Source organism: Chrysochloris asiatica, unplaced genomic scaffold, assembly GCF_000296735.1.
Source record: "Chrysochloris asiatica unplaced genomic scaffold, ChrAsi1.0 scaffold00013, whole genome shotgun sequence".
NCBI classification, from domain to species: domain Eukaryota; kingdom Metazoa; phylum Chordata; class Mammalia; order Afrosoricida; family Chrysochloridae; genus Chrysochloris; species Chrysochloris asiatica.
The window spans coordinates 23,080,412-23,091,328 of NW_006408531.1; positions in this window are offsets into that span (position 1 = coordinate 23,080,412).

The window sequence follows — 10,917 nt, forward strand, 5'->3', positions numbered from 1 at the left end:
TGGCATCATTGATGGACTCAAGTGTGGCAGCGGTAGTGAGGCTGGCCCAGGATCGGACATTGTTTCATTCTGCTGTGCATGGGGTCACTATGAGTTGGTTCTGACTCAATGGCACCTGACAACAACAACATAGGGTTTCTATGAGTCAGAATCAATTGACTGAAACACGTTTACTTTTGTCTTTGGTATAACAGAGCCGATAGTATTGAAGGAATAAGTCCAAGCTGCGCTGAAGGCATTGGCAAAAACCAAGGTTTCAGGAATTAATGGAATATAAATTGAAATCTTTCAACATGGTGTCATTCTCCAAGTACATGAAATCTTTCAGCATGGTGTTGTTCTCCAAGTACCTCCTGATAATATATCCAAATTATGAGAGACCAAGGTTCCAGGAATTGATGGAATACAAATTGAAATCTTTCAACAGGGCTGGAGGCACTCACTCATGTATGCCAAGAAATTTGTCAAATAGCTACCTTGGCAACCGATTGCAAGAGATTCATATTTGTGCCCATTCCAAACAGGTGACCAAACTGGATGAAGAAATTATCAAACAATATTATTAATGTCACATGCAAGTAAAATTTCAAGACTTGAATTACATGAGGAAGAACATGGGATCAGTAAATCATATCATGGAGAAAAGCCTGAAGCTATCAAAGACATCATTTTGCTTGGATCTACAATCAATGCTCATGGAAGCAGCAGTCAAGAAATCAAATGACGTATTGCATTAGGCAAATTTGCTGCAAAAGACTTCCTTAGAGTGTTAGAGAGCAAAGATGTCACTTTGAGAAATAAGGTGCTTCAGTTACCTCATATGCATGTGAATGTTGGACAGTGAATAAGGAAGACCACAGAAGAATAGATGTATTTGGATTATGATGTTAAAGAAGAATATTCAAAGTATCATGGACTGTCAGAAAATTAAATACATCTGTCTTGGAAGAAGTACAACCAGAATGCCCCTTAGAAGCAAGGGTGGTGAGACATTTGTCTCTAGTACTTTAGACTTATTGTCAGGAAGGACTAGTCTGTGGAGAAGGGCATCATGCTTGATAAAGTGGTTGTTGTTGGTGCTATTAGGAGTTACTGAGCTGGTTCTGATTCATAACGACTTTATGCACAAGACAATAAAACACTGCCTGGTCTTGTGCCATCCTCATAATCGTTGTTAAGCTTGAGCCCATTGCTACTGTCACTGTGCCACCTCATCTTGTTGGAGGCCTTCCTCTTTTTCGTTGAACCTCCACTTTACCTAGCATGTTGTCATTCTCCAAGTACCTCCTGATAATATATCCTAATTATGAGAGACCAAGTCTGGCCATCCTGGCTTCTAAGGAGCATTCTGGCTGTACTTCTTCTAACACAGACTTGTTTGTTTTCTGGCAGTCTATTGTACTTTTAATATTCCTCTCCAACACCATAACTCAAATGCATCAATTCTTCTACTGTCTTCCTTATTCACTGTCCAACTTTCACGTGCATATGAAGCTGTTGAAAATACCATAGCTTGCGTCAGGCACACCTTAGTCTTCAAACTGACATCTTTGCTCTTGAACACTTTAAAGGGGTCTTGTGCAACAGATTTGCCTCATGTAATATGTTGTTTCATTTCTTGACTGCTGCTTTCCTGAGTGTCGATTGTGGATCCAAGCAAAAGGAAGTCTCGACACCTTCAATGTTTTCTCCACTTATCATGTTTTTATATTGGTCCAGTGATGAGAATTTTTGTTTTCTTTAAGTTGTAGTGCAACCCATACTGAAGACTGTGGTCTTTGATCTTCATCAGTATGTAGTTTAAGTCCTCTTCACTTTCAGCAAGCAAAGTTGCATTATCTGTGTATCTCAGGTTGTTAATGAGTCTTCTTCCAAATCTGATGCCACATTCTTCTTCATAAAATCCACCTTCTTACATTATTTGTTCATTTTATAGACTCAATAACTATGGTGGAAGAATACAACCCTGGTGCATACCTTTCCTGATTTTAAATCACTCAGTGTCTCCTTGTTCAACGACTATCTTGGAACACAAGAAATTTTTGTTAATTTATTTTTCAATTTATATTATAATGTGCCTTCAAAAAGTTCAAGCAAACTGGAATTAAAATATAATGAAATTTTTCCTGAACTTTTGAAGCTATTTCTATTTGTTTAGGATAATTTCTTAGAAATGGTTTACTGATATTAACCTAGATAAAACACATCTACTGCCAAATTTCTTTCTGTAAAGGTCATATCATTTTAAATTCGCACAGTCTTCCTTTGTTATGTTATCATAAAATATCATGACTCTGCATATTTTGAAGTATACATTTCTTGGTAAATAGAAACTTATCCCCATATCTAGGCTTCTCCTCTACACCATATGTCCTCAAAAGACTTTACAACATGAAGGCATACACAGCTATAAGTTATTTTATTTCATTAGCATCTGTAATGTATTCTAAAAATACAAATCACCTGGGGATCTTGTTAAACTGCAGATTCTAATTCAGGAGGTCTATGGTCGAGCTAGAAAGTTAGTTTCTAAAAGTTTCTGGGGATGTTCATACGGTTGGTCACCAGTTCAAAGCCTAGTATGTGTTCACATGCTTCCTTATTTTCTTATGAATCTTGGCCTTCGTGTCCCTCTTGACTATGTTTGTCTTCCTTTTCACAATTTGAAAAGTATGCTTCTTAATGGAGAAAAGTGAAATCAAAAAACTTTGAAAAGTTCGGACATGCTGCTTTCTAACTATTATATGTTAAACTTACACCACATAATAACAGATTGGCTCATAAAATAAAGAATATCATTGTGAGAACTAAACACTTTCAAAAAAAAATCTGTCTAAGGCTAAACAATTAAAAATTACTCTAAAACAAAGATGAGAAGCTAAACAGAGAAACTAGCTTTCTAAAAAACGGCACAAGCAGACCATAAACGTTGAGAATGTTGGCACTTTGTGAAAATTACAGCCAATGTCCTTCAACAATTTGTGAATAAATTGCTAAATGGGAACTGAATAAAGCAATTATTTTTTACATATATCCATTGATCCTTCCCTTGCTATGGTTTTCTATTCTTCATATTATAGCAGAAACCTCAGATCATCTTATTCATTTATTTCTCAGTTGTTCCTCTTTGTTCTTATCCTTGACTGTGTCCCTTCTTTTGTCATTGGTCAATGCACTTGAAAATTCCAGATAGGTCCTCCACTCAGTAGTCATTCTGGCTTTGTTAAATGTTCTCACAATTCTTCCTTATTGCAATTATTGTAGCAACAGTTATTGCAGAACTTTATTGTAGCAATTATTATAGAAGTACCCCAAGCCCCAAGCCTCTCAAGCCATCTTCTCATTTTCACTCTAACCGTATCCTCTTAGTTGCCAGTCACATTGAGTTTTTGGAAATCTACACTCACAATATCTGACACGCCATGTGTTTTTCTATCCAGACATTTCCTTTCTTGTCTACTAAGATCCCTAAGATACGTAATCACCTGTTCCCAATTTTCTATCAATTGCACATCCTGATATAATTCTTTGCTATTTTTTGTTTGAGTGTTATCAGGTTGGTTTTAACTTATAGTGACCAACTTATAGTGTTTCCGAGGAGTGTCTGGTGGGTTAGAACCACCAACCTTACATTTAGAAGTCCAGTGCTTTTGCTGTTAGGATTGGTGAAAACTGAGTGAAGGAGTTTACTTAGCAAAATGTTAAACACAATATACTATGTTGGAAACTGGATCATTCCCTTGTTCTGCTTGAAATGAGTCAGCAAAGCAAGTAAAAATTGACCACATTACTTTTAATAGGATAAGACTTTCAGAAGCTGAATAGTTGAAATTTCTCCTTGTGCTACATTTTTCCTTCACATAAAATCTTGAATCTATATTGGGAAGGCATACATCTTTGTTATGAAACCACTTCTGTTTCTCCAAGTAACATTTGAATATTTTTCTTTTATTCCTTATTTTAATTTCTATTTCTGTTTTGCTTTTTTGTTTGCATATATCATATGTACTTGATGTCATATGTATTTTCCAAATCTTTTCATGGAGTCCTGGTGTGACATTGTCGGTTAATGTTCTGGACTGCAAAGTCAGTTTGAACGGCAAGGTCAGTGGTTCAAGCTCACCAGCCACTGCTCAGAAACCTTATACAGGGTCACTATGGGTCAGAACCACCTCATTGGTGCTTAACAACAACAACTACATTCCATCAATTGGATGTTCGATCATTTTTGTGAACATCTCCCTGTTGTACAAAACTTGACTTTTAGCTGATGAATTTTTCAATAACAATAGTGATGTATTATCATCCATTATCATTCATACAGTCTCTGTATACCTTAAACTGTGTTTTCTTGATATAGATGGTTAAACATAGTTCTTTTTTACTGGAGAATTTTTTAAAATAATTTTTATAATTATAATTTTTCACACAATGGAACAAATTGCTTTAAAAAATATGGCCAGCTTAATATTGGCAGCTATTATTAATTCAATTGTGTTGGTTTGCTATTTTTGATAAATAGTGTACTTCTCTAGTTGACTAAAACTGTGATTCTTAGTGTTTATTGTCCCTAATTTAAATTCATTGGTGGTGGTTGTAGTGTTAGGAGGCAACCAATTGGTTCTGACTTATAGCAATTATATATACAATAAGGAGCTCTGGTAGCGTAGTGGTTATGAATTGGGTTGCTAACCTCAGGAAAAGCAGTTCAAAACTACCAGCTGTTCCATGGGAGAAAGATGAGGCTTTCTGCTCAGCCTCAGAAACCCTGCATAGAGTCACTATGAGTCAGAACCAACTCCACAGCACATAACTACCACCATATACAATAGAATAAGGCACTGGCCTGGCCTGTCCCATCCACACTATCATTGCTATGGTTAGGCACATTGCTGCAGCCACTGTGTCCATCCATCTTGTTAAGGGTCTTTCTCTTTTCACTGACCCTTTCCTTTACCAAACATGATGTCCTTCTCCAGGGTCTTATCCCCTTCCTGATAATATGCCCAAAGTAAATGAGATGAAGTCTCACTATCGTGAATTCTAAGGAGCACTGTGGTACCTTGAATTTACTTGATAATGGCTTTTCTATCTAATATCTTCTTAATTTCCACCCAGTGATTTGGTGCAACCATGCAAATAAGGTGTACAGGACTCTTAAGGCTGGGATTGGCTAGTTTTGCCATCCAGCTGAGTTTAAAAAGGAGCCATGTCAGAAGCAGTAACAGACGATTGCAGGACCATCAAGCAGGAAGAGCATGAGTAGAGTGTGAGAAGTCTACCTAGGAAAATGGTGATGGCAGAGGCAGTGCCGTGGAGAGACAGAGCAGCTGCAGGCTCTAGGCCCAGGGACTGAGTAAAGTTGAATGCCTAGGGCAGAAGCCTGGCTTGCAGAATGTACCCTTTGTTCATTCACAGACCGTCTAAAGGAGCTTTGTAACACTCATCCAAGCAAAGAAAAGGCTAAGGGGCTGCATGGCTGACAGACTGAAGACAAAAGTGAGGCATGCATGCTGTAGGGCAGACAAAACACATTTCTGACTAGAGAATTGCCATGTACTGAGTTGGTTTTGATCCTGAATTGTACCCTGTTCACTCCCTTAATAAGCCCATAATCGTGAGTATTATTATGAGTTCTGTGTGGCCATTGCAACGATTATCCAACCCAGATGTGAAGCAGAGAGTTCTGTGGGTTGGTCTCAGAACAGGGTAAAGAAGGTTGTAGGGTGGAGGCATGTCTGGCCTTTTCTTTTTAGGAATCAGCCTTGGGCTGATTTTGAGTTTGATTCTATTTCCCGTTTGTGAAGTCAAAGGAAGTCAGACATGGTTCCCACATGGTTTTTGCAAGCCACCTGGCTATACCTCATCCAAGACTGATTTATTTGTTCTCTGACACTTCATGATATATTTAATATTCTTCAACGACACCATACTTCAAATGCATCTTTTCTTCGGTCTTCCTTATTCATTGTCCAGCTTTCACACCAATCTGAGCAAATTAGTCAGGTGCTTGAGTCGGGTGCGCTTTAGTCTTCAAAGTGATCTCTGATTTTGAACACTTTAAAGAGAGGACTTTTGCAGCAGATTTGCCTGATGCAATACATTGTATGATTTCCTGACTGCTGCTTCTATGGGTGTTCATTGTGTATCCAAGTAAAACAAATCCTTGGGAACGTCAATCTTTCTCCATTTATCATGATGTTGTTTATTGGTCTATTTATGAGTAATTTTGTTTTGCCTACATTGAGTTGTAATCCATACTGAAGTTTGCAATCTTTGATCTTCATCAGTAAATGCTTCAATCATTGTTTGCTTTCAGCCAGTAAGGCTGTGTCCTCTGTATATTGCTGGTTGTTAAGCACGCTTCCTTCAGTCCTGATGTAGCGTTCTTTTTCAAAGAGTCCAACTTCTTTAATTATTTGTTCAGCATACAAATAGAAGAAATATGATGAAAGAATACAGGCCTGGCACACACCTTTCCTAAACCATTGTAAATGTTTCTGTCTTTCTTTTTTTAACAATATTTTATTGGCTCTTTGGTAAAGACAACAGTTTAGGTTTCCAATTTCTACACAAATTGTTCAGTGACATTGGCTACAGTTTTCACAATTAATGAATACTCATATTATTCCCTTTCCAGTTTTATTGTTTCTAATAACAATGCCAGCCCTGATGACAGAACACTTTAGGAAAAAGGTTCACCACCATCCTTGTCAATTTTGTGTATGAAAGGAGGCCCTTGACTATTGTAAATTCCCATTTTAAGTTCCATAATCCCCTCAAAGTTTGCTTCAGAGATAATGGAACTCCTGAAACCAGAAATCTGGGTTTCTGGTTCTTGATAAATAAATGACTAGGATTGTTTAAAGAAGTAATTAGGCAGTGCGCTTAGCAACCCAACTGGTAACGCATTAGGCTATCAGGGTTTCTTATTTATCTCAGTGTTGTTGAGTCAGTTCCAACTCATAGCGACCCTACATAGGGTTTCCAAGGAGCAGCTGGTGAGTTTGAACTGCAGACATTGCAGTTCACACCAGACTTGTGGTCCAGTGTTTATCCTATGAATTGGAACTGACTCAATGGTACTTAACAACAACATTGAGATAAATAAGAGACCATGGTAGCATAGTGGGTTACCAGTTGGGTTGCCAACCACAAAGTCTGCAGTTCAAATCTATCACATACTCCATGGGAAAAGATGAGGCTTTCTGCTCTTATAAAGATTTATAGTCTCACACGAGCAGACGTGCGGTCTGACTGGTGACCACGTTGGTCACTAATAAGGGGAAGTCAGGGAAAAACAGCAATGAAACTGTGAGTTAAGTCCTACCACGTTCAATAGACTCCTGTGAACCCGGGTGGAGACCTGGCTGGCCAGAAGTGTGGCAAGACCTGGGGACTCCTGGGCCCAGAGTCAGTGACATAGCCACAGAGGACTAGAGTAGAGAGTGAAGCATTCAGCTGATAAGAAGAGAGCATATGATAAGCATATGCACAAGAACACCCATACTTGCAGATAATACCCACTTGACCTGGCTTCAATGTCTGGATGATCATAACTCAACCTGAAGAAGAAAGAAGAGGAAAAAAGAGTAATCTGATACAATTTGATGAATTTGTCCTACACCTATGGGTGCAGTAGCTCAAAAAAGGGAACAAATCTTTATAGCAAGGATCATTCAGTACACAGGGTAGACAGGGATGGGCAACTTGGACATTGGCTACCCAAAATGGGGGGGGGGGGGGGGGGGGGGGGGAGGGGGGGGGAAGGGCTACAAAAGCAAGAAGTGACTGGCTTACAAGGGGGAGCCTAGATTCAGAGGGCATGGAGGATGGTAGAATCTCCACTGAGTAGTGTCCAATCTGTGTAGGTGGGGCTGATGAAAGGAGATGGGGATAGGACCCTTGTGGTACAATAGTGTATAATTGCTATCAGGACTGATTGTGAGGGTTGGAAATGTAAAGGTAGACAATTTGTAGCAAAAGAGGGGAGTGATTAACTTCACAGTCCAGGAGTAGAGGTCCCGGGACCATCAAGGGAGAAGAGCGGAGTGCGGGACCCTACCCAGAGAAACAGTGATGCCAGAGATGGAGGCAGGGACGATGACATGGAGAAATGGAGCGGCTGGGGATTCTAGACCCAGAGAGGGAGAGGGGCTGTGTGCTGACAACTGAGGGCAGGCTTGTGGGGTATACCCTTTGGTTGTTTGATGATGCATGGAGGGGATTGTAACCATAGCAGTGAAACGATATACGATAGAACGAATGTAAAACTAATGTTCTCCCATGTAAACTATCACGTAATTCACAATAAAATATTTTTTTAAAAAAGATTTACAGTCTCAGAAATACTATCCAGGCACACTATAAGTTGGAACCGACTTGATGGCACACAACTACAACCACCATTGAGATATATCTATTAAGATAACATAATAGGAGTCCCTGGATGGTGCAAATGGGCTAATGCATTTGGTTGCTGACCAAAAGGATGGAGATCCACTTCCCTCTGTGGTAGGTAAAATCTAAAATGTCCTGGTCTCATCCCTTGGTTACTCAAACACTAATTTACGTACTACTGTGAAGGGACTCTGTAGATGTAATTAAGGCCATTAATCAGCTGCTCTTAAAATAGGGAGTTCAGCCAGTATTACCCAGGTTGACTTAGTATAGCCATTGCTGTTGTTGTTGTTGTTAATTGCTGTCCAGTAGGTTCTGACTTATAGCAGCTCTGTATAGGGTTTCCAAGCAGTGACTGGTGAGCTTCAGCCACCAACCTTGCAGTCCAATGCATTAACCTACGGTGCCACCGCAGGACTCATAAGCCTTTAAAAGCCAGTATAAGCCTCCAGCTGCATGCAGGGAAGATGAAATTGAAGGAAGGTCCAAGAGATGAGGCAGAAATGGAAGTCAGAAAGATTTGAAGCATGAGTTGGGTTCAATTCACCTTTACTTGCTTTGAAGATGAAGGAACCATGAACCTGGAATGTAAGCAGCCTTTAGAGACAGAGAATGGCCCCTCCCTCAATAGCCAACAAAGTAACAGTGACCTTTGTTATTGTTGTTATTGGATACTATCCTGGCAATTTTTGCTTTATCAAAACTTTAACGCCCCATATGATAGAGTATAGGGTTTTGTAGTCAGAAGGGTCCTTAGAGGCATAGCAATGAAAGAGTTCAACTGATAATTGCAAGTTCAGTGGTTTGAACCAACCAAAGATTCCGGGTCAGAGGAAGAAGTGGCACTCAGCATTTGTACATAGTACAGCCTTGGAAAGCTTGTAGGGAAGTTCTACTCTGTCCTAGAGGATCGACTACTAGGTGACTCGACTCAGTGGCAATTGATGTTGTTTATTTTGGTTTGTTTTAGTTTTTATGGGACTAGATTGCTAGTTCTTGCTCATTCAGTGCTGTTGGGTGGGTTGGAATCGTCTACCTTTGGTTAGCAGTGAAGGGCTTTACTGTTACATCACTAGCTCTCCTAGACCCAGCCCTTGTGTGCTGTTGAGTCAATTCCAGCTCATAGTGGCCCTACAGAACAGACAGAGCTGTCCCACAGGCTTTCCTAGACGGTAATCTACACAAGAGCAGATCATTAGGTCTTTTCACCCAAGTTGCTGCTGCTGGATTCAAACTGCTGACTTTCCAGTTAGCAATCTAGCACCTAACCACTGTGCCATCAGGGCTCCTTCTAATAAGTAACCTTTATCTTCCTCCTGCGGAGCTGCTGCTGAGTTTGAACTACCAACCTTTTAGCTAGCAACCCCACACTTAACCCACGATGTCACCATGGCTTCTTGTTGTTGTTAGGTGCTGTCCAGTCGGTTACAAATCATAGCGACCATGTACAGGACTTCCGAGGAGTAGCTGGTGGGTTTGAACTGCCAACCTTATGGTCAGCAGTCCAATGCTGATCCTACTTTACCACACCAGGACTCTTTTTGTTGTTGTTGAGTGCCATTGAGTCGATTCTGACCCATAGCGACCCTGTATAGGGTTTCTGAGGAGCAGCTGGTGAGCTTGAACTGCCAACCTTGCAGTTCAAATGGCTTTGCAGTCTGGCAATAGGCAGAAGTAAATGATGCAGTAACCTGAATGAACCGGGGAAGGTGTTCTCCTCTAGGCCCTATAGATAAGAGCCCAGTCGGACTAAGATTTCCGCTTTCTTAAATGTAAAGCAGCAAAATCAGCCCAGCCCACTAGAGTTCTGACCTATAGAACAGTGAGATGATTAACTTTTGTGGTTTCGAGCGCCAAAATTACTTATGAAATTGAAACTTAACTATTTACCCTTTATACCATTCTCTTCATACTCGTTTGCCTTTGCTGTGCTGTTTGTTTCTCTTGCTGTTTACACTCCTCTCAAGACTTGATGCAGACTTGATACCTCCAGAAGGCCCTTCCTGCCTCTCCTCTACACTCACACATTTCTCTTTTATCATTTTCCGTATCTATCTCTCCCGCCGCCCTGTCACTTCTCTGAGGTCCAAGAGGGCATCTTATTTACTGAACCTCCAGCATCTAGTATAATAGTTGATGTTATGGATTGAATTGTGCCCATCTACTACATTCCACTCATTGTCAACTTGCCATCTATATCCACTCTTTTAACCAGACTTACAAGCTGGGCTGCTAACCACAAGGTCAGCAGTTTAAATCTACCAGCCACTCTAAAGGAGAAACATAAGGCTTTCTGCTCCCATACAAATTTACAGCCTTGGAAACCCTACACAGGGTTGGTATGAGTCAGAACTGACTCAACCATACACAACAACTACAACTTCCAAATAAAGACAAGGTTTTGTTTCTGTAAGAATTGGTGCTTTTGAGTTATGGTGTTGGAGGAGAATATTGAAAGTGCATGGGCTGCCAAAAGAACCAATAGATCCGTTTTGGAAGAAGTGCAGCCAGAGTGCT